We start from the raw sequence: 24,219 nt of genomic DNA on the forward strand, positions 1-24,219 counted from the left end.
GCCCACCCTTGAACTCTAGGGGCATACACTCCCAGGTGAGGTGGCTCCCTTTGGCTGAAGAAAATTCTCTGGAGAAGGTGGCCACTGAGAGTAATACTCGGAAGGGGCAGCTCTGAGCCATTAGCAGCCAAAACTCAGAGCAAGTGGAGATGCAGGCACTAGCCCAGTAAAGCCCATCTGGGTAAGGCTGTGGAGACCACCTATCACCCTCCACAAATGAGTCACTATTGAGGGAAATCTCGAGTAGAGGCCCTGAGAAAAGGACATTGGCAATCCTTCAATCAATCATCATTTTCCCTTTCTTGACTTCTATCTCTAGGAAATTGGTTCTCAAAGCATAATCCTCTGGCCAGTAGCAGTAGCATCACTTGAGAACTTAGAAATGCAGTTTTCAGATCTCTCCTGGGCTCACTGACCCAGAAGCCCTAGGGTGGGCCCAGAAGTCTGTTTTCAAAAGGCTTCCAGTTGATCCTAATACATGCTAAAGTTTGAGGACCGTTGCTCTAAAGAATGGAGAATTTGCAGAAAATATTGTCATTTTGACATAGGATGAGTAAGGAGAACTCTTGTACTTCATGTGGCTACTGACTCCTCTGCACAGTCAAGCCACACTGCCTCCCACTCAGCCCTTAGGTGTCCCCAGGGTTAACATGGACAATTCAGCCATGCCGTTGGTTTATTAGTTTCCTCAGTCTCTGATCCACATCATCTTCATCTAGGTCCAAATTCAAGATGTGTTATCTGACAAAGACTCCCTCCTTGACCTAACTTTAATCAGGGTTCTCTGAGCCTTCGTGACATCATAAGAAATATATATTTGGTCTTTCCTCCCAACTCCTGGCACAGAGCTTCTAAAATCCTTATAACTTCCTGAGTGATAGGGATGATAAGAGGTTCTTTTGTTACATTTGGTCTTAGTCCCTGGTTCCCAACACAAGAGCTTTTAAGACCCTTGGAATCTCCTAAATAATAACTGTCTTTGTGTATGTTAATGAGATGACTGGTGGCTGAAAGTCCCCAGATAGCTTCAGAGTGAGGTCTGGTTGCCAGAGAAACCATCCATGGCGATTAAAGATTTGGAACTTTCAACACCCCAGCCCACTTCTGAGGAAGGCAGAGGAACTGATTATTGACCCAGTCATCAAAAGCCAATGATTTAATCAATCATGTTTGTGTAATGAAATCTCCATAAAACTCCTAAACAACAGAACTCATAGAGCTTCTGGGTTGGTGAACACATGGAGTTATTGGGAGTGTGGTGCCCCCGAAGAAGACACAAAAGCTCTATATTCCTCCCCATACCTTGCCAAGTGTATCTCTTCATCTATATCCTTTGTCATATCCTTTATAATAAACCAATGAACGTACGTAAATGTTTCCCTGAGTCTTGTGAGTTGTTATAACAAATTATCAAACTTCAGGAGGAAGTTGTAGGAACCCTCAATTTACAACAGTTGGTTAGAAATATGAATGACAACCTGGGACTTATGATTGACATGTGAAGTAGGGGGCAGTCTTGTGGAACTGAGCCCTTCACCTGTAGGGTCTGCACTAATTATAGGTAGTTAGTATCAGAATTGAGTTGCAGTGTCAACACCCAGTTTGTGACTGCAGAGTTGGAGAATTGCTTGGAGTGGAAAACCCACACATATGGTGTCGTAAGTATTGTGAGAGTATAGAAAAACAGTCTTTTCTTTTAGCCTTCTCAAGTAGGCCTTGGCTTTTGACTGCCTTCAGCAAGACTCCTATCAGTTTATTGAGAATCTCCCCAAGTCTGGTATCTGCACAGATTATTAATCCTCTACCCTTAATTTCTAAGTCCTTAGCCTACCATTAGCAAGAATCCTGTTAGGCCAGTTTAGCAAGAATCTTCCTCCCTTTGATATCTGTGTTTAGTAATTTTCCATCATCTACCATGCCTTCACTCTACCTGTTGGCTGTAAATCTCCACTTGTTCTGACTGTATTCAGAGTTGAGTTCAGTCTCTCTCTCTAATTGCAATAGTCTTAAATAAAGTCTTTACTAGCACTTTACCAAGTGCCAAAATAATCTTTCTTTAATATGTATTTTCAAATACTTTGTGATTTGGAATAAAATAAAAAGTTCTCATTTTCTCTTCTTTCTTTACCCCTTCCCCTCCTGACCACCAGCTGGCATTGCTCTGATTGCAAGTTTTCTCTTGCTCTTTCAAGTGTTAGGTTACAAACTTTCTCTTCTTTGGATCTCTGTGAAGTTCCCGGATAGGGATTCCATGTCCCTCTAAAATTTTCTTTATAAAACCATATTGACTGTCTACCTTTTCTTGATTCCTTGTAAAGGGAAGAGCAAACTAGTTTTAATTCTTTCAGACTCCTTTTGGCCTTTAAAATACAGTGGGGTCAGGAGTGGTGGCTCATGCCTGTTACCCCAACACTTTGGGAGGCTGAGGCAGGAGTTTGAGACTGGACAACATAGTAAGACCCCATCCCTACAAAAAATAAAATTAGCCAGGTGTGGTGACACACACCTATGGTCCCAGCTACTAAGGAGGCTGACGTGGGAGGATTACTTGAGCTCAGGAGGTCGAGACGCCAGTGGGCAGAGATTGCACCATGTACTGGGTAACAGAGTGAAACTCTGTCTAAATAAAATAAAATAAAATAAAATAAAATAAAATAAAACAAAACACAGTGGCCTCAACTCACCATATGAACCATTTTATAACCTCAGAGTGCCACCTAGAGTGTATGTAGAGCTTATACCAATTTTTAGATTATAACTTCAGAGGAACTAAGGCAAAGATAACTCAAGGATCTTCCCTTTTTCCAGGTCTTTATTCCTTTCTCTTTTTCCAATTTCCTCTGTATTTCTTTGCCTCCAGCCAGACAAGTTAATAGAAATGGGATTATCACCTAATAAGTTATGTTTGAAGACACTCTACACCTGAGAAAGATAGTTTTATCTTTATCTGTAGAACCTCAGAGTCATTTCTATTCAGAATACTGACTTTCTAGGGCTCCCGTTCCAAAAACAAAGACTTCTAAGTTCAGTGGCTCCTGAAATATGAGTTTGCTGTATGATTTTATTATATTCAGATATAGGAAATAGGAAAACAAATTGGATGGATAAAACCAATACAGATAGTACATAAACTAATAACTTACAAGATAAGGCAAAATTCACAAGATGTGTTAACTATAGATAAATTAGTAAGTAGCTTGTGATACAGAGGCAGAATTCATAAGTTGTGTTAAATGCACATACAAGTACATTAGTAACAAGGAAGATATGTTATAGACAGCATAAATAGAATATATAGTGGAACAAACAATAGTGTTATTTGGAAAGGAGCAGAAAGATGAATGGTACTCAAAACTAAATGACATTCAATTTTTCTATTCTCTCATTAGAGAAAAATTGAGTCCTCGAATTGTAACTTCCTACCAAAGGAGGAGAGGAATTATTAATGGCTTTAATAATCTATTTTAGAAGCTTAATATAAAGTTTAAAAAATTGGCCAGGTGTGGCGGCTCACACCTGTAATCTCAGCGCTGTAGGAGGCCGAGGCGGGCGTATCACTTGAGGTTAGGGGTTAGAGACAAGCCTGGCCAACATGGCGAAACCCTGTCTCCACTAAAGAATACAAAAATTAGCCAGGTGTGTTGACGGGTGTCTGTAATCCCTGCTACTTGGGAGGCTGAGGCAGGCGACTCTCTTGAACCTGGGAGGTAGAGGTTGCAGTGAGCCAAGATGGCGCCACTGTACTCTAGCCTGGCTGACAGAGCGAGACTCTGTTAAAAAAAAAAAAAAAGTTAAAAAGTTAATTTGCATCAGTCACTGTGAGTTCTAAGGGTACATGGGTACCTTCTGGCTTCAATCTATATTCATAATTTGCAACATTATGTAAAAACCAAGCTCTCAATGTCTGCTATCAAGGACTTCTGAAACCAGCCACTTTATGCCTTCCTAAACCAGCACTGCATTTTCACAGAGCCTATCTAAGTCCCAAATACAAACAAACTTTAAACTCCTTATTCCAACTTGTCTTCTCTCAATTTAAGAGTGAACGGACAATTGATGTGGACTCTGCATTATATGCATGGGGTATAAGGCCCGGGGGGAAAAAAAGACTTCCAGATCCTCCATAACTGGGTCCCTTGTCAAGAACCAAAGCTCAAACTTATCCTACATTTTAAGGGGCCCCATCAGTTGGGGGACAGAAGGGATAGAAAACAGCATTAATGTGGGGATGAAAAGCTTGTTTCAGGATTTGGAGGTGCTGTGGAGTTTACGGTTCAACTCTGCTCTTGATGGTCCAAACTAATCAGGTCAATGTTCACAATTCCCTTCATGCAAAAAAGAATAAATTTGGCATAATATATTCCATCATTTGTGATTATTTCTCATAAGTTTTTTTTTTTGGCAAATTTAACTGTCTCTTTATGTCAAACTTGATTCAGATTTTTTAATGTGTGCATCAAAACATCAGGTTTGATTCTCTCTGTTGAGAATAAAAGCTTCTCTAGAGACAAAACAAATATCAAATTAAAAATAGAATTTTACATTTGGCATATTTGACTGAATAGCAAATAGTTAAAAAGAGTTTAACTGAATAGCAAAAACTCTCAATTCCATGAAATCATGTTTTCACAATAGCAGGTTCTGCTTAGAATATCATACTAATTGCCGTGGCTAGTTAGGGAAGGATCACTATTTGAATCTAAAGAGCAGTGACATCATATTCACTTGAGGAAAAAAATGCATGAGGGGACAAAGAGAGTCATTTACAGTAATCACATAGTTTTCAGTCTAACAGAATAGGTTGTGCTGCTATTCAAAAGGAAAAGCAATAATAGGAGGAACTTGATGAGTCCAGAGTGTCTATGAGATACTAAGTTGGAAATGTCTTATAGGCAGTGGCTATAATCATATGGTATTCTAAAAAGGTCTATGTAAGATATTTGGAAGTTATCAGTATTCCAAATATGCAAGATATTTGAAAGTATTTTGGAAGGTTCAAATATATGAGTGTATGGAACATTCCTTTGAATACCATCTCAGAAAAAAGGGCAACCAAACATGGAACCTAGAAAACATCAACATTAAAAGGTTGAATCTTCCACTTGCACTAGATTTTCAGGTTGGAAACATATTTTACTCAAGCCCCTGGGAAGTTCTTGGCTAGAATCAGAGATTCCATTCCCACAATTTCTCTATAGAGCTACACATTTGACATATTCAATATCCAATTACAATGCTCACTATGACCACATAAACCAGTGGAAGATTAAGTATTTCTTAATTAGGGTTTTAAAATGCTATGAAAATAAAAAACTAGTCTTTCTGAGCTCTTTGTTCCCTGAATATACCTTGTCACATAGCCTCCCCACAGCTTGCCACTTACACACAGGCTTGGAAACAATCCGGAAGTTTGAAAACAAAGAAGAGACAAAAATATCAGGCAAACTCACAAAAAGAAAGAACTCAAGGACTTAAAATCATGTGAGGTGGGATTTTGGACAACACTTTTTAAAAAAAACAAAGAAGGGTACTGCAAAATGCTAAAAATTACAGTTTAAGTGGAGATAAAGATTTTTGTGTTTTTGATATTCATCCTCAAAATAAAGCAGCAACTTTCATTCAGCAGAAATTCAGCGGAGACCCAAGTGGAAAGGCAGACACAATTTAGTAATTGACTTCAATTTATTGCGCTCAGTTCAAGAAATATCAGTGGGCAAAGAAATAAGTAATATTATAAGAGACAAATAAGAATAAAACATTGACCTGATAGATATCATAACATTCTTTATAGCGAATTTTTAACTGCCCTATTTTAAACTGCCCAAGAAATTAATGAATTGACTATACAATGGTCCAGTAAGAAAATATCAAAATACTTTTTAATTTAGAAAATTCATACTGTACTAGAAAATAAAGATGGAAATCAGCATCAAAATATAATCAGAAAAGTATAAAATGTTATACTTTAAAAATGTCAAATGCTTCTAAAATATCTTGGCTCAAAGAGAAAATCAAAACTAAAATTACAGGCTAGGTGAATAGAATGTCAATAAGACAACATATATCATTACCTGCGGAATGCTACAAAAGCAGGTCAGAGGAGAACATTTGTAACTTAAGTGTATCTTTTAAGTAAATTAGAAAGATTTTAAATGACTGAAATACTGGTGAGTATTTCACTTCAGAAACAAGTAGAAGACCAACAAAACACACCAAATGAAAGCAGAAGAAAGGAATTAACAGGGAAAATCTGTTTACATGCTAGGAGAGCTAAGAAAGTATTTTTGTAAATAAAACTGAATTACAAATCTGTAGAATGTCTAATCAAGGGAAAATATAAAATTAGAATTCAAAATTAGTGATGAGAGAGGAGACATTTATAAATAGAGAAGAGATAGGTGTCTTAAGGGAAAAGCTAATATTATTTACAACTTTATATCTCTGTGTCTGATAATCCCTAATAATCTAAGCATAGTGAATGAGATAGGATTTAGGACAATATAAATTACCAATATTGATGTGACAATAATGAATAACATTGATTGAAAGCTTGAATGGCCCCGGCATCATGCTAGAATGTTATAAGCAATAAGTCATTTAATCTTCAGTATCATTATCCCTCAACAAATAAGAAACTGAGAATCAGAGACACTCTATGACATACTCAAGTGACACATCCTCATAGAATAAGAACCACAGAAATAGATGAAGAGGCTGTCAAAAGTCTTTCCATTTCTAAGCCCCATGAAAGGTCCTCATTCTCTTAGGCAAGTGCTGTCAAATTGTCAAGGATCAGGTAATTCTTGTGGGTTGAGTAGTTTCAGGACATAAAAAGGGGATGACTGCCGAATCCATTCATTAAGATTACCAAAACCAGACATAAACAGAACCCAAAATAAAAACAAAACGTATCAAATGAGAACAATCCAATTCATACATCTAAAGGTCAACATATCAAATAAAATATTAGTAAGTAGAATCTGGCTGGTGTGTGTAAGAATAATGAATTCAACAGAAACAAAATTCACTCCAATAATTCTATTTTAAGTATCAAAACTCATTATTTAAAAAATACCACATAGTGGTTTCATGACTTCTGTGGCTAAACAGGCTAGAATCTCCATACCCCAAGAGATTAGAGCCTTCATCCAGCGCTTTGGACTGCTTAGCCACTTTGCCTCCATGAAAAGCAAGTCTTTTAGAACGTTGTGTATATTGCCTTCTGTATTCACTTTTAACATACACTCATCGGGAATTTCATGTCCTCCAAACTGGCAAAAGTAGAGTTAAAACTGTGTGCACAGATTTCAAAGATTCCCACTTGCCAAACATCCACCCTGATTATCTACCCTGTAATGAGTCCTCCCAGATACTGAGAAAAGACAGAATTATTTTCGGGGAGTTCACTGCCCCTCTCTCCAGCCAACCAGGACCCAGGAGACACGAGTTTCGGTCCCATCGCTGTCTTTTATGTTATCCGGGTGTGAAGCAGGCGGTAGCCTTAGCCTTTACATCTGGGAGAATAAAATCCATTAGCTTCTAGAAAAATCAGTCATTAAGAAAACGCTTGAAAAACCCCATGGCCGACCTGGCTCTGGGGCTGAGACAGCGCTTAGTTGACGTCTCATTTTTGCTGGCTGTGTTTAGGAGTAGGTGGCAGAGAGTTATTTTTAATGTGCACAACCAGAAAACAGAGGACATCCCCTCCCCAGTCCCAGCCTCCCATCTACCCACCTAGGATTCGAGTCCCTGCTTTTTAATAAAGCCCTTACTATGAGAGACGTGGAAAGAAACGTCTGTACAGACAGATCTACTTTTTGCTGACTGCGTTCAGGGCCTTAATTCCCAAAGTCCAGGACGGGAATCCGTTTGCATTTGATGCGTATCTTCGGATCCTACCGGGCCGGAAGAGGCTGTGTCCTGCCCTCTCCAACCCCAGGAAAGCATTCTGGGCGGATCCCGGGTCTCCCCTCCCCAGTCCCAGCCTCCTTGTCCCTCACTCCTCAGTCGTCTCAGTCCCCGCCTGCCCTGGGGGCCTTGGGCCCCGCAGAAGCACCTGAATTCCCACGGCCCCTCCCCGGCCCTACGCGGGGCCTGCTCCTGGACGCTGAGCAGCAAGCGGTTCAAACCCCGCGGGCGGGGCTCCTTGCAGGTCCCCGGAGGGATGAGAACCGGGACCCCCGCGGGGAGTGCAAGGACGGGTTACAGAGGAGAACGCGTTATCTGCTCTGGGAGGTGATTTTCAGAACTGAGGGGGGAAAAAAAAGAAAAAGAAAAGAGAAAAAAACGAAAAAAAAAACCAAAACAAAACAACAACAACAACAAAAAACAAGCCCAGGAGGAGCAGAAGTAAACAAAGGGTGGGAGAAAACTGGGCCAAATGACTTTTTCTTGGTCAGTCTTAAAGTGTCGACCAAATTCCTTCAGGGCAAAGCTGCAGAGAGTCCTGACGCCCCGCCCCTCCCCCACCTCCGTACCCTTCCTGAGAGGCCCCACACGACACAGAACTTTACTCTCCTCTTGAGAATGACATCACAAGACCTGAAGAGGAGCTAAACGGGCTGACACCTGTAGCTGAAGAGTGCCTTAACGCCGAGTCCCACGGCTCCATGCGAGAGATGCCTGTTCCTCCTCTGACAAATTTGGCAGCTTCACGTACCCTAAGTGAGTGACTTTCAAGATTCGAAGGTTTTTTAAAATTATGTATAGATATATTCCTTTTAATGGTCTTCACATATTGTATAGCTTTCTGTAATGCTCTTTCTTGGATTAATAGAAAAATCCCTTGACATTGTAAACAGGCGAATACGTTTCCCCGTGTATTCGTATGTCTTCAAAAGAGACTGAGGAAATGAAGCATCTCTCGAGTTGGCATATTTTTTGAAGACAGCAGTTAACACTCAATAAACTCATTTTGTCAAAGTAAAATGAGATAGATTCACTTTTAAATGGCGCTTCCGCGTGGCTCTATGGCTTAGCTGGTTAAAGCGCCTGTCTCGTAAACAGGAGATCCTGGGTTCGACTCCCAGTGGGGCCTGATGTTTTTCCCGAGAAAATCAGCTGTTTCTGAAAACTGTTTTCTTGATGAGGAAAGAAATTGTCAAACAGCAGTAGAACACAATTGGATAAATTCCAAGTTCTTTAACTACATCCTGCTCAGATTCCTTACTTTTAAAAAGTAAATGCTTAGGAGGAAGACAACGAAAATGCAAAGCACTGCCAAAGAATAATGCATGTGACCCACCTCTATCAATTTCATATGTCTTGCTTTAAACTGTGGTAAAATGTTTTTGAGCACTTACAACGTGTTACAGTTTAAAGCATGTAGATAACTGTTGTAGGCTTGCAGGTAAATAAAATCTTTCTAGATTCTAAAAATCTCCAGCTCTATAAGATAAGAAATTAATGAGCAACGAACCCATTAATAGATACAAACAAAAATTAGGACATTTGCAGGGGCATGCTTGCCTTTTTTTTTTTTTTTTTTTTTTTTTTTGAGATGGAGTCTCACTCTGTCGCCCAGGCTCCAGTGCGGTAGATATTCTCATGCCTCAGCCTCCAGAGTTGCTGGGATTACAGGCGTGTGCCACCATGCCCAGCTAATTTTTGTATTTTTATTAGAGACGGGGTTTCACCATGTTGGCCAGGCTGGTCTCCGGTTCCTGCCTCAAGTGATCCGCCTGCCTCGGCTTCCCAAAGTGCTGGGATTACAGGCGTGAGCCATTGCGCTTGGCCTGTTTTTTACTTTTTAATGAGAAATATTTTTACAATGTGGCTACTATGTTACTCTAAGTATCGTAAGTAGCAAGGTAAAAAAATTGGAAAATGGTCCCTTATGTCTGGACCTCACTGCTGTACATTTTGATTGGGACCTTGTTGAATTAGGTCACATTGCCCGTATTCAAACCTCAGCTGCTCCACTTGATGCCTAAGGGACCTTTAGCAAATTGCTCTAGCTCCATGAGCATCACTTTCCTCACATGTGGAACTGAAATAGTAATAAGCCTACCTAATATGGTTGATGGGAGGGCTTGTTGAGTAAGTACACACAACATAGTTTAGAAGGCTATTTGGCACCTAAACAAGCAATAAATTTCACTATATTGCTGCTTTTTTATCATTTTTCTTATTTATTGAACAATTAGGGCCAAGTGTTTAATCCTTTTACTCTGAAACTGCCTTTGCAAAACTATGGCAGTGAGAGAAATCTGAGATGGCTGTGGCTGACTCCATCTTGCTTCTAGCCTCACAGGCTGGCTGCCTTTGCTCATTTCTGGGCATGGACCAAGTTAACTGTGGAGTCCTAATTAGGGAAAAGGAGTCAAGCTGGCAGGACCAAGGGAAAGCAAGAACAGAAAGCAGATAAGCTATAAGTCTGCCTTTCTTCATGGTCCAGGACACATAGCCCTCTTGTACAAACAATTCACAATCTTCCTGTGCTCAACCATCACCACACACCTGCAAGGTAGCTCATTTCAACTTTGGCATTATCAGTACTGCACAAAGCCCTTTTCAGTTTACAGCATAAACACTATTCTATAAAATCTCCAGCAAGCCTTTGTTTCTTTGCAGTCAGCTTCTCTCATGCTGATTTGGCCACTGCGTTCTTGCAATCTATTTTTATACTTTCTCTAATAAATCGCCTTTCTAGGGTCTTTGCAGAAGTAATCAAGTTATGATGAGGTCATTCTGGATTAGGGTGGGGCATAATCCAGTGACTTGGATCTTTATTCGAAGAAAGAGAGGGAGGTTTGGACACAGAGACACAGACACACTGGGAAGACGGCCCTGTGAAGATGGAGGCAGAGATTGCAGTTACTAGCCACAAGCCAAGGAATGACACTGCCATTGCAAAATTATAACTGAGAAAATTATTACAGTAAAAAAGATCTGACCTAACTGACTCCATCTTGCTTCTAACCTCCAGGCTGTCCTTGTTCATTCCTGGGCGTACGCTGAAGTAACTTTGGGAAGAACTTAGTTTATAGTTTAACTTTGAAACAAGGATGATAACAGCCCTTTCCCAAAACAAACCCCCTTCCTGCCTAGGGACTAGACTGCTTTTGTAGGACTAACAAATTAGCCACAAGATTAGAAATTATGGTTTAGAAGTCATGCGGCTGGAGGTTACAAGATTCTGACACTCCCCAAATTGCTACTAGTGATAATATCACTATTCTATTGTAAAACCTAACAGATGCTACACTCAGTGGATCAGCCATACCACCCAGGTCAATAAACTGGCTCATCTGATCTCGTGGTCCCCACCTAGGAACTGACTCAGCACAAGAAGACAGCTGCAACTCACTATGCGTTCATCTCTGACTCAACCAATCAGCACTCCCAACTCACTGAACGCTACCCACCAAATTATCCTTAAAAACCCCAATCCCCATGTTTTGGGGAGACTGATTTAAGGGATAATAAAACTCCAGTCTTCTGTACAGCCACCTCTGCATGAATTAAACTCTTTCTCTATTGCAATTCCCTTGTCTTGATAAGTTGGCTCTGTCTAGGCAGCAGGCAAGGAGAACATCTTAGGTGGTTACAGGAACACCAAGGATCTCTGGCAATCATCACAGTTGAAAGAGGCAAGGAAGGGTTCTTCCCAAGAGCTTTTAAAGGAGCATGACCCTGTCCACACCTTAATTTTAGACTTCTGGCTTCCAGAACTGTGAGAAAGTAACTTTCTATCACTTTAAGCCACCCAGTTTGTGGTAATTTGTTATGACATCCCTAGGAAACTAATGCAAAACATTAAAACAAAATTAGTGATTTATACTAGCAAGTAAATGAAATCTATTATTTTTCCTAAATAACAGACGATATCTGGGACAGTCACACCTCAGCTTAAAATTACAAATGTAGAGTATTCCACTTACCTGGTTGTTTTACACTAGCACAGAATCTTGGAAACCCTCTCAATTCTTTTTCTTCTTCCTAGTTTGGTTTTTACAGGCCACTACACCTGAAACAGCCATTGCAAAATTATGACAGTAAGAGAAATCTGGCATGCTGACTTCATCTTGTTTCCAGCTCACTGGTTGGTTGTCTTTGCTCATTCCTGGGCATGGGCCAAACTAATTTTTGGAGAAATTTAGTTTATAATTTAAATGGTAATGCCCCTTCCCAAAGACTAAACTGTTCTTATAAAACTAATAAAAGGCCACCAAGTTAGAGGATAAGAAGGTCTGAATTCTAAATACTTACCAGCCATTATTCTGGAAGTAATATGATTTGCAACTTCCCCAATTACTCTGGCAGATAACATCACTATTGTACAACCTACAACATGGTGATATCTTTTCAGGTTTTTGCATTTCTGACAACCACATGTCCTCACCTGGACCCGCCAACCCCTCCTGTGGCCTCCACCCAGGAATTGACTCAGCATGAGAGGACAGCCTCAATTCCCTATGATTTCATCTCCAACCCAACCAATCAGCTTGCCCCTACCCTGGTCCCCTGCCCACCAAACTGTCTTTGAAAAGCCCATAACCTCCATGCCTTCAGGGAGATGATTTGAGTACTAATGCCATCTCCCATGTGGTGTGGCTGAGCTTGTGTCTATTAAACTCTTTCTTTAGTGCAATGTTGTGATCTTTCTGGCTGCAGTGGACAGGAAGGACCCCTTGGGAAGTTACACACCCATCCCCACAATGGTGTAACTCTGTGAAGTTCTCCCATGAATTGCCCTTGGCTGTTTGGAGACATCTAGTAGATTACACCACCATTCCATTCCCAGCAGCTGATAACTGACGGATGGGGGGAAGGAGTATAAAAGTCAAGTCCCTTGACTCAGTGACCACTCTGCTATGCAATTTATATTCCAGAGCCCCTGTCTCATGGGTCAGGCCAAGGCTAGACTTTATGTGAGACCACATCTTTGCTTTGTTACTTTTCCTTCCCCATCCAGAGGATCATTTTCTCAGTAAGTCACATACTCAGTAAGGCACATCCCTTGTCTTGGGGTATGCTTTAGAGAGTCTGGCTTTGTTTCCCAGGCAGGAGTGCAGTGGCGTGATCTCAGCTCACAGCAACTTCTACCCCCTACCCACCTCAGCCTCCCAAGTAACTAGGACTATGGACGCGGGACACCACGCCCAGCTAACAAGTCTGGCCTAAAAAGACTTTCAAAGTAAATTTTTGGCCAGCCATAGTGGCTCATGCCTGAGATTTCAGCACTTCAGGAGACTGAGGCAGGCAGATCACTCGAACCCTGGATTTCAAGACCAGCTTAGGCAACATGGCAAAAACCCCTCTCTATCAAAAATACAAAAGTTAGCCAGGCATGGTGATGCATGCCTGTGGTCTCAGGTACTGGGGAGGCTGAGGTGGGAGGATCGCTTGAACCTGGGTGGGTGAAGGTTGCAGTGAGCCAACATCGCACTGCACTACAGCCTAGGTGACAGAGTGAGACTGTCTCAAATGATAATTTAATAAATTCCTTTTACTAATTCTCCATATTCAATCAATTGAACAAAGTTTTCACATGGAAAAGTTCAGCCCAAGAGCTTTACACATGAGGAAGGCATTCACACTGTGCATCAGATCCTGAAAATGAAAACTTTGAACATCCAGTGTGGAGAATGTGAGAGGTACCAAACAAATTGGTGGCTGATTGACCTTTCTGTTTTCTTTCAGTGTCTTTTTTGCTTTGAATCAGAAAAGCAAATTCCATTTGAAAGTCATTACTCAGGATTTATCTTCATTATTGAAATTTACAAGGTGCAAGACCCTGTAAGGTATTCAGTAAAGTACCTATACATTATAACTGAGTATGAGCCCTCAAGTTATGACCATCTAGTGCATGAGATAACAGCTTTAAAAAAATAAGACCTACAATGTAAGTCTTGTAAGTCTTTAAATTATTAGTTCCGTGGGTATGATGTAGCAAATAGAAATATTCTTCAAATAAAAAGACATATAATACAGTATTTCTATGAAATTATCCTTCAAAAATGAAGGAGAAATAAAGACTTTCTCAGAGAAACAAAAATTGAGGGAATTTGTACTCAGAAGATCTGCCTTGTGAGAAATGATAAAAATTCTTGAGAAAGAAGGAAATGATACAGGTCAGAAACTTGGATCTACATAAAGAAAGGAAGAGTGTTAAAGGAGAATTAGAGAAAGTAAAATAAAACATTTTAGTTTTCTTATTCTTAATTGACCTAACAGGTAACAGTTTGTTCAAAATAATATCAACAATGTTTCAATGATATAGCTTACAGATGCTGTGAAATGAATGACAATAAGGTCATAAGGGGCCAGAGGGAGGAACTGGGAAGACTTATTAATACCTGTGTAGTGGTGTAGGGTAATTCGAAAACGGAGTTGAATTAGTTGTAAGTGTATATAGCAAATACGAAAACAACCACTAAAAATGACAAAACTAGAAATATAGGCTGGGCACAGTGACTCATACCTGTAATCCCAGCACTTTGGAAGTCTACCTTGGGAGAATCACTTGAGGCCAGGCACCACTGAACTCCAGTCTGGATGACACAGCGAGACTGCCAAAACAAAACAAAACAAAACAAAACAAGCCTGGCGCAGTGGCTCACGCTTGTAATTCCAGCACTTGGGAGGCCGAGGCGGGTGGATCACGAGACCAGGAGATGGAGACCACCCTAGCTAACACGGTGAAACCCCGTCTCTACTAAAAATACAGAAAGTTAGCCAGGCGTGGTGGCGGGAGCCTATATAGTCCCAGCTACTCCGGAGGCCTCGACAGGAGAATCGCTTGAACCCGGGAGGCGGAAGTTGCAGTGAGCAGAGATCGCGCCACTGCACTGCAGTCTGGGACAGAGCTAGACTCCGTCTCAAAAAAATAAAAAAATAAAAAAAAAGAGAGAGAGAGAGACGAATCGACTATTAGAGCTGGAAAGACTTCAACAACCCTCAATCAGTAATTGACAGACCCAGCAGGCAGAAAATCAGTAAGGACGCAGTTCAACAGAACAGCACCACCAATCAACTGTAAATAATTGACATCTATAAAATACTTCATCCAACAACATCAGAATACACATTCTTCTCAAGCTCACATTCACCAAGGTGGACTACATTCTGGACCATAAAACACATTTTAGCAAATTTAAAAGAAAAGAAATCATACAAAATATGCTACCAAACAACAATTGAATTAAACTAGAAATCAGTAATGAAAAGATAACTAGAAAAGTACAAAATACTTACAGATTAAACAATATACTTCTAAATAACAGATAGGTTAAAGAAGTTTCAAGATAAATTTTAAAAACATTTCTTAATTAAAATGAAAACACAACTTATCAATCATTTGTGAGATGAAGTAAAAGCAGTGTTTGGAGGGAAATTTATAGCATTGGATGCACATATTAGAAAAGAAGAAAGATCTAGAATCAGTAATTTAAGGTTGCACGTTAAGCTACCAGAAAAAGAAGAATAAATTAAACTCAAAGTAAACAGAAGAAAAGAAATAAATATTAGAGCAGAAATCAATGAAATAAAAAACAGAATTAATAGAGAAAATTCACAATACTGCAAGCTGGTTACTTACAAAAATTCAGAAAAATTGATCAACCTCTAGCCAGGTAACTAATAAAAACAAACAAGAAGGCACAAATTACTAATATCAGAAGTGAAGGAGAGGCCACTATGAGTCTGTGAACATTAAGACAATAATAAAATAATTTTATGAACAACTCTGTGCCCACAAATTTGATAACCTAGTTGAAATAGACCAATTCCTTGAAAGATATGGTCTACCAAAACTAACATGAGAAGAAATAAATAATCCAGTTAGGTTTATATCTACTAAAGAAACTGAAGCAATAGAAGAAACAGCTCAGCTTTCACTGATGAAATCTACCAAATATTAAAGAAAGAAATTATACCAATATTCTAATATATCTTCCAGAAAATAAAAGCAGAGAAAATACTTCCTAACTCTTTCTATGAGGCCAGAATTACCCTAACACCAAAACCAGATGAAGACATTACAAGAAAGGAAAACTACTGACCAATATCTCTCATCAATATAGATGCAAAATTTCTCAACAAAACATTAGCAAATCTAATCCAACAAGGCATAAAAAGAATGATACACCAGAACCAATTGGGATTCATTCCAGGTATGCAAGGCTGGTTCAACCTTCAAAAATCAAGGCAATTTATTACATCAAAAGGCTAAAGAAGAAAAATCATATGATTATATCAATAGGTGCAGAAAAAGCATTTGACAAAATTCAATGCCAATTCATAACAAAAACTCTACTAAACTAGGAATAGAGGGGAACTTCCTCAACTTAATAAAGCACATCTACAAAAAATGCCACAACCAACAACATACTTAATAGTGAGAAACTAGTTTCTTTCCTGCTAAGATTAGGAACAATGTGAGAGTCTTCACTCTCACTATTCCTATTTAACATTGTACTAGAAGTTTTAGCTAATGCAATAAGACAAGGAAACAACATCAAAGATATACAGATTGGGAAGGAAGAAATAAACTATCTTTATTCACAGATAACATGATTATCTATGTAGAAAATCCGAGTTAACAAAAACTCCTGAAAGTAATATGAGTCTATAGCAAGGCTGCAGGATACAAGGTTAATATACAAAAGTCCATTATTTTCATATATGCCAGCAATGAACAACTGGAATATGAAATTTAATACACAATACCATTTATGTTAGCACCAGAAAAGAAATACTTAGATATAAATCTAACAAAATATATGCCATACCTGCATGTGGTAATCTACAAAACTCCAGATGAATGAAATCAACATGGCAAAACCGCATCTCTCCTAAAAATAAAAAAATTAGTTGGGCCTGGTGGCACACCCCATCTCTACTAAACATGAAAATATTAGTCAGGCCTGGTGACACACACTTGTAATCCCAGCTACTTGGAAGACTGAGACAGGAGAATTGCTTGAACCTGGTAGGCGGAGGTTGCAGTGAGTCGAGATTGTGCCACTGCACTCCAGCCTGGACAACAGAGCGAGACTCCGTCTCAAAAAATAAATAAATAAATAAAGACGGTGTGATATTAGTCAAAGAAAAGATACATAAATCAATGGACTAGAATATAGAGAGTCCAGAAATAGGCCCACACAAATATAGTCAACTGATCTTTGACAAAGGAGCACAGGATAGTAGAAAGGATAGTACTTTCAACAAATGGGGCTGGAACAACTGGACATCTACACACAAAAAATGAATCTAGACACAGACTTTACATCTTTCACAAAACTCAAAGAAGATCACAGACCTAAATATAAAATGCAAAACTATAAAACTCATAGAAGATAGCATAGAAGAAAATCAAGGTAACTTTGAGTTTGGCAACAGCTTCTTACATACAATGTCAAAAACATCTTCAATAAAGAAAAAAATTGATAAGTTGAGCTTCATTAAAATTCAAAACATCTGCTCTGCAGACGACAAGTAAGAAAACGAAAAGGCAAGCCACAGGCTGTGAGAAAATATTAGCAAGACACATATCAGATAAAGGACTGGTATGCAAATTACACAAAGAATTTTTAAAGCTCAACTATAAGAAAACAACTCAATGTAAGAAATAGGCAGATCTAAACAGATATAAGATATACAGATAGCCACTAAGCATATGAAAATATGCCCCAAATCACATGTAATTATGGAATTGCAAATTAAAGCAACAATGTGATACCATTACACACCTACTAAAATAACTAAAATTCAAGACATTGACAACACCAAATGCTGCCAAGGATGTGGAACAACAAGATGGTAGCTGATGGCTGAAGACTGCTGGTGCAAGTGCCCCAAGAGAAAATGGTAGATGCTGCAAAACCTTTTCTAACCTAGACTTTAAAAGTTGTATAGCACTGTGTTTGCTCATTCTATTAATGGAGGCAGCCACCAAAGTCCATGTAGGTGTAAGGAAAACTGACATAAAATATAATTTGATGGGAGGAGTTGCAAAAAAGAAAAAGTTCAGACATGTTTTAAAGCTATGAAGTCCATATCTTTATCTGCATGATTGCACAAATCCATATATATATATATATATTCTTTCACTGTCTGTGTGTGTATATATGTATATATATATAGATGTATAATCATTGAAAGGATTAAAATCACAGAGAGTTTTTTTCTTGTACACAGCTGAACATCAATAACATTTGGAGATATTTGAGAAAGCCACACATATCTGGAGATTAAACCACGGAGTTCTAATAACCCACAAGTCGAAGAAGAAATCACAGAGAGATTAGAAAATACTTTAAACTGAATAAAACTGAAAATACAACATATCAAAATTTGTGGGATGCAGCAAAAACCATATTAGTGGGATAATTTTAGCATTAAACATATTAGAAAGGAAGAAATATTTCTAATCAATGTTCTCATCTTCTATCTTAGAAACTTAGTAAAAAAGATGAGCAAATTAAATCCAAAGCAGGCAGAAGAGGAAAATAATAAAGAGTAAATGCCAATGAAATAGAAAACTGAAAAACAGTAAGGAAAAACAATAACATCAAAAGCTGGTTTGTTGGAAAGATTAACAAAATTGATAAATTTCTAGCCATACTCTTCAGGAAAAAAGAGAGAGGAGACACACATATGACAAGTGAGAGTAGGCTGGGCATGGTGGTTCACGCCTAACACTTTGGGAAGCTGAGGCAGGAGGATTGTTTGAGCTTAGGAATTCAAGACCAGCCTGGGCAACATAGCGAGACCCCATCTCTACATTTAAAAAGTAAAAAAAATTATGTATTAAAAGAGAGAGAAAAAGAAACAAATGAAGGAGTAGATATCACTAGAGCTTCTGCAAATAATAAAAGGACACAAGAAAATGTTCTGAATATATTTCACCAATAACTTTGACAATGGATGAAATGGAAAAACTCCTTGAAAGACACAAAGTGTATTCAAGAAGAAATAGATAATCTAAATAGCCCTACATCGATTAAATAAATGAAATCCATGCTTTATAACAGTCTTACAAAGAAATAAAATCTGGCCCAAATGGTTTCAAGTAAATTCTACCAACTATTTAAGCAATAAATAATATCAATTTTACACAACTTATTTCAGAAAGCAAAAGAGGAGGCCACACATCTGAACTCACTTATCAGGCCAGCGTTACCCTAATACCAAAACCAGACAAAGCCATACAAGGAATGAAACTGCAAACCAGTGTTCCTCATAAGAAGAAAAAAATCCTTAAAAATTTAGCAAATCAAATTCAATCATTTATAAAATAACACATCATGACCAAGCAGGACATTCCTGGGATTAAACTCCAAGAATCCTAAGTTAGTGAAACATTCAAAGGAAAGAAAAATTGGATTTTTAAAACAAAAAGATACCTTTTACATGAGCTTCAGAATTATGAAATACTTAAAGGTAAGTTAAAAAATGTGTGCAAGACCTGCACACTGAAAAACTATAAAAGATAACTGAGAGGAATTAAAGAATACTTAAATGAATGAGAGAAATACCATTGTCACTGGATGGAGGATAACAAACAATGTAACACAGTCTACCACCAGAAGCAATAGTCCAGGATGTCAATCTACTGCATAGATTGTTCTGGTTTTTTTTGTTTGTTTTTGTTGTTATTGCTTGCTTGTTTTTTTGAGACAGGGTCTCACTCTGTCACCCAGGCTGGAGTGCAGTGGCTCAACTGTGGCTCCCTGCAGGCTTGACCTCCAAACACTATGGTTGGATATACTGAGATTGGGATTCCTCTGGCGTAGCCACGTCAGGCAACCACACTTCCAAAGTCAACATTGCCCAGCATGCGTTGCAATGCCATGTTTCCCTTTCATTGGAGGGCACTATTTAAGGCCCAAATACTTTCAGTAAGCAGGAGTACCACCCTTCGTTGAGTTGTCCTTCCTGATGGTCCTTTTGTAGTTGTTGCTTGAGTTATTCATTCTAGTGCTTTAACACCGCCCCTCCTACTCTGGGTGCCTGGAAGTGATAGAGAAGATCAAGTTCATTGTACACCATAGGAACATGCCCATTGCTGCATTATCTGGGCTGTGAAGAAAGTGCCTTGGTCAGATTAGAGTCTGAATGGATATCTGAACACATGGCAGATGTGTTTCTCCAATATTTCAATTTTGTTCTTCTTTAATGTTGTGTAGTTATTCTGCATCTTTTGCCTTTCCGTATACACTTTATGATCTATTTGTCAATATCCACAAATAACTGGCTGAGATGTTGATTGGGATTATGTTGTCTCTATAGATCAAATTGGGAAAAACTGACACCTTGATAATATTGAGTCCTCCTAACCATTCAAAGGGAATATCTCTCCATATTTCCTTTGATTTCACCATGTTGTCCTGGCTGTTCAATTATCCGTCCAACCGTCACTGGACCATATGGCTGGCCCATTTATAACAGCCCATGAGTCTATAAATAAGTAGCAGGGAGTTGCTGTTGTAGTGGCCTACACAGCCATCAGTACCTCACAGAGTTCAGCACATTGGACAGAGGGTCCTCATCCACTCTTAGTCAAAATGTGGCCACCATTGGGGTGGAGAACCTCTCTTCTTGCATGTGTCCTGACTTTACTCCCTCCAGGAAGAATAATTAGGGGTGGGGCCACAGTCTCCTGGTTTTTGCTGTGGTGGAGTGACTCTACATACCAACAAGGGTTGAAGGGGAGAAAGGAGTGGGGGTTCAGATGTTTATGGGGTTTCTGGACACTGAGGTTTTAAAGACAAGAATTCCGACTTCTCACAAGGGTAGAGGTAAGCCGATAGCATTGGAGGGCTTCAGGAGTGACACCATGATCCATGGCAGGCAGTTGCTCATATGCTATGGGTGGGGCCCTTTGGTCCATTTATGACAGGGCAGGAGGACCTGCCTTTGAGGAGGATCTTGTCTCATAAAAGCCTCCAAGGTCACTGGGACAGGACCATGTTGTCCACATCTTGTCGGGGAGCAGGATCCTATTTCCACCTGTCTATTGCCTTCACACGCAAGACAGTTATGACTTCATGGACAGTTTTCTAGAGGGGTCTTCCTCTTGGGGAAGCCTCCCACAGTAGGGAATACAGCCCTCTTGTTCCTATCAAAGCAAACTAAGAATGGGATAGGTTTATCTCGATCTCTGTCCTGCTGGTTCTGTCATTGGGTGAAGGCAAAACTAAAGCCGCAACACCGGGTTGTGGTTAGTTTTCTCAAACTGCGCCAGTCGGGTGATATTGAGTTTGCACTCCCCATCACCAAACAGACACATCGACCAGGCTGCATGAGACTCCCCAGAGTTAGAGAAGATGTAACAGCAGAAGCAGAGATCAGTGATGCAGCCGTGAGTCAAGCAATGTGGCAAGGAATGGATTCTTCCCTAGAACCTCCAGAAGGAAAGCAACTGTGTCACACATTGATTATCTACCTAAGACCCATTTTAAACTTATGACCTCCAGAAATTTAAGATAATGCATTTGTGTTATTTTAAGCCACTAAATTCATGGTAATTTCCAACGGCTGCCAAAGGCAACTAATAAAGATTTATGGTATTTGGTACAGACTGTGGTATTGTATAATACTGCAGTCAGTGCATTAAAATAGCATCTAACTCACAAAGGAAGTTGGTAGGGTTCTTGAGGGACTGCAGCCTCATTTTTCAGTCATGTTGTCTGTCAGTGATGCAGGAATCCAAGCTTAATGGGTGGGATTTTTCTTTCTCAAGCAGAAGGATATGGAAATTACAAAATCACCACGCTTTCCCTGAGGTTCAAGCTCAGGACCTTCATATTATGAGACTGATGTGCTGCCTCCTGTGCTAAGAAGGCACTCCTAACTGTCTTAGCAAATCCATTAATTATACTCTCTCAAGTTTATGTGAACTTTCTGAAAAGTTAGATTTTCAAAATAGAGTGTAAAATGAGAATGTATGCTATGTCATGTGTTTACTGTCCTTCCAAGTATGTCATATGACTTACAAAAATCATCTCGGGACTTTCCCCTTGATTAAATAAATGTACAACACAGTGGATTTTCCCACTGTGCCTTAAACACCACTTTCTGCTGGGAGATGTTAGACTTCATTAGATTGCACACTACCCCCCACCACAACATGTGTAAAGATGTTACTAGAAGGTGACATACAGACGCAAGGGGACTGAGCTGGGTCCACAGCCTGAAGACTCCCAGCCAGAAAGCAATGACTGACACAGAAAGCAGATAAACTCTAATGAAATCATAGCTGCAGGCTTGCCTGGGTCTGAAGCTACACCTCCTTGCCTGCCAAAGTTCTCCTTAAAATCAATGTCCCTAACCTTGTCACCTGAAGGATCTTCACAGGTCCTGAGCTCCAGAATAGCATAAATAGAGGTGAGACAAGGGGGAAGAGATGAGGTGAAATGATTGAGAAGGGAGAAACAATATACAAGATAAAGCAATCTGAGAAAGTGAAAATTGTCCAGTGTTTGAAGTTGTAGGGTTGAGGTGTAAATTTTCCATGTGCCATCTTAATTTAGGAAAAATAATTCACTCGACTCTCTTGTAAATATGTTACTTTAAAAAACTTCATTACCTGTGAAATGAGATATCTCACTGTGTCATTCATGAGACTGAGTACTTGATATAAAAAATTGTTCAGTGAATGCTAATAAGTAATACAAATACTGATAGTGAACTATACTGAGTGCTTATTATGAGCCAGGTGCTGTTTTAAGCAATTTACATGCATTTGCTAAAAATAAAAATTCTGCTATTTTTTTTTTTTAACTCTTTCTTTTATTTCAATAGGTTTTGGGGAAAATGGGTGGTGTTTGGCTATATGAATAGGTTATTTAGTGGTGATTTCTGAGACTCTGGTGCATTTGTCACCAGAGTAGTGTACATTGTACCCAATATGTGATCTTTTATCCCTCACCCCTCTCCCACCCTTTCCCCTGAGTCCCCCAAATCCATTGTATCAAAACATTCTGCTATAATTTTTAAAGGCAAGTTTTATTGTCTTGGTTTTACATATGAGGAAAGTGAGATCCAGTGAGCTTAAGTGCCTTGCCAATGACCCTGCAGCTATTAAGTGGAGCTGCTGGCATTTGAAATAGTCCAACTGGGGGTCGTTTAAAAAAGGGCAACATCTAACGGGACAGGTGAGACTAAATAAGAAGATGAGCGGCGTTGGGGCTGCAGCAGGGGAGAAGAGGTCGGAGTGCCAGCCCAGATGGCGTTTGTGGGCTTGAAGTGAGCAGGCCACACATCCTCTTAGGGTCCGGAGAGGATGTGATGCTCCGCACCAAATACAAACTGGTCCTCGCCCTGAACTTTAAAAACTAAGGTCATGAACACATTTAGCAAAAAAAGCAGGTCTGTTTGCATAGTTCTTTCCACCCCTTTCACAAGAGGAAATCACGCACAGACACACAAACCAAGACGCGAGTTCCGGGTGGATCGGGATGAGAGCTCCTCTGTTTTCTGGTTGCGAACTTTAAAAATAACATCTTGTTCCAGATCCCCAAACGCAGCTGACAAACTGGAGATTCGATCTGAGTCCTCAGAGTCCCCGTGCTGCGTCGGCTTAGGCGGTGATTTCTAATCATGTTCTTAAGAACCGATTCTCTTGAGATTTGTTGGATATTAGGTACTGGTTTCCTGTCCCTTTACTCTCAGGTATTAGAAACAGGACGGAAAGCACATGCAAATCTCAGATGCAAGACAAGGGACTGGGACAAGGAACCTATTTACAGATTTTGTCGGTGGTTGAGACCGCTATGGAATCATTTGTATAGAAATGCTCTGAGAAGAAAGTAGTAACACGCAGAATAGTCTTGTGTCTCTTAAATCATTAAGATGAGCTCCAAGAGCACACAGGTGTGGTAGCGTGGCCGAGCGGTCTAAGGCGCTGGATTAAGGCTCCAATCTCTTCGGGGGCGTGGGTTCGAATCCCACCGCTGCCAAACTTATTGCAAAATGACTACGGGTATCTAAAGCTCATTGAGGTTTGCAAAAGAAACATTTTCCACTGCCAGCGCAAGGTAGGTGTTTAATCCTGATAATGGTAGGTTGAAAACCAAATAGTAGCTGTAAAATCAGACTGCCATCAGTCATATATAAGACTTCATGTCCAAGGGAGTATGTTCCTTTTTATGTTTTAAAAATGTTCATACAAAAAGTACAATTCACATGATTCAAAATTACAAAAATTTAAGAGTACATACATAATGATAGTCTATTTGTGTACCCACCCCATCCTGCCAGACACCCAATTCT

The 24,219-nt window shown here is 39.6% G+C and overlaps 1 long non-coding RNA gene and 2 other non-coding genes across 3 annotated transcripts; 2 read left to right on the top strand and 1 right to left on the bottom strand.

Moving 5' to 3' along the window:
* Positions 1 to 3,055: 3,055 nt before the first annotated feature.
* LOC139363473 (uncharacterized) lies at positions 3,056 to 14,782 on the bottom strand. The gene is made up of 3 exons (XR_011623915.1): positions 14,426 to 14,782; positions 11,883 to 11,968; positions 3,056 to 3,770 (listed from the first exon to the last, which is right to left on the bottom strand). It is a non-coding gene; the product is annotated as an uncharacterized lncRNA (long non-coding RNA).
* Positions 8,964 to 9,037, top strand: TRNAT-CGU (transfer RNA threonine (anticodon CGU)). Its single transcript has one exon. It is a non-coding gene; the product is annotated as a tRNA-Thr (tRNA).
* Positions 14,783 to 23,824: 9,042 nt separating the features above from the next.
* Positions 23,825 to 23,906, top strand: TRNAL-AAG (transfer RNA leucine (anticodon AAG)). Its single transcript has one exon. It is a non-coding gene; the product is annotated as a tRNA-Leu (tRNA).
* Positions 23,907 to 24,219: the final 313 nt, after the last annotated feature.

Source organism: Macaca nemestrina, chromosome 5 (genome assembly GCF_043159975.1).
Source record: "Macaca nemestrina isolate mMacNem1 chromosome 5, mMacNem.hap1, whole genome shotgun sequence".
Lineage (NCBI taxonomy): Eukaryota > Metazoa > Chordata > Mammalia > Primates > Cercopithecidae > Macaca > Macaca nemestrina.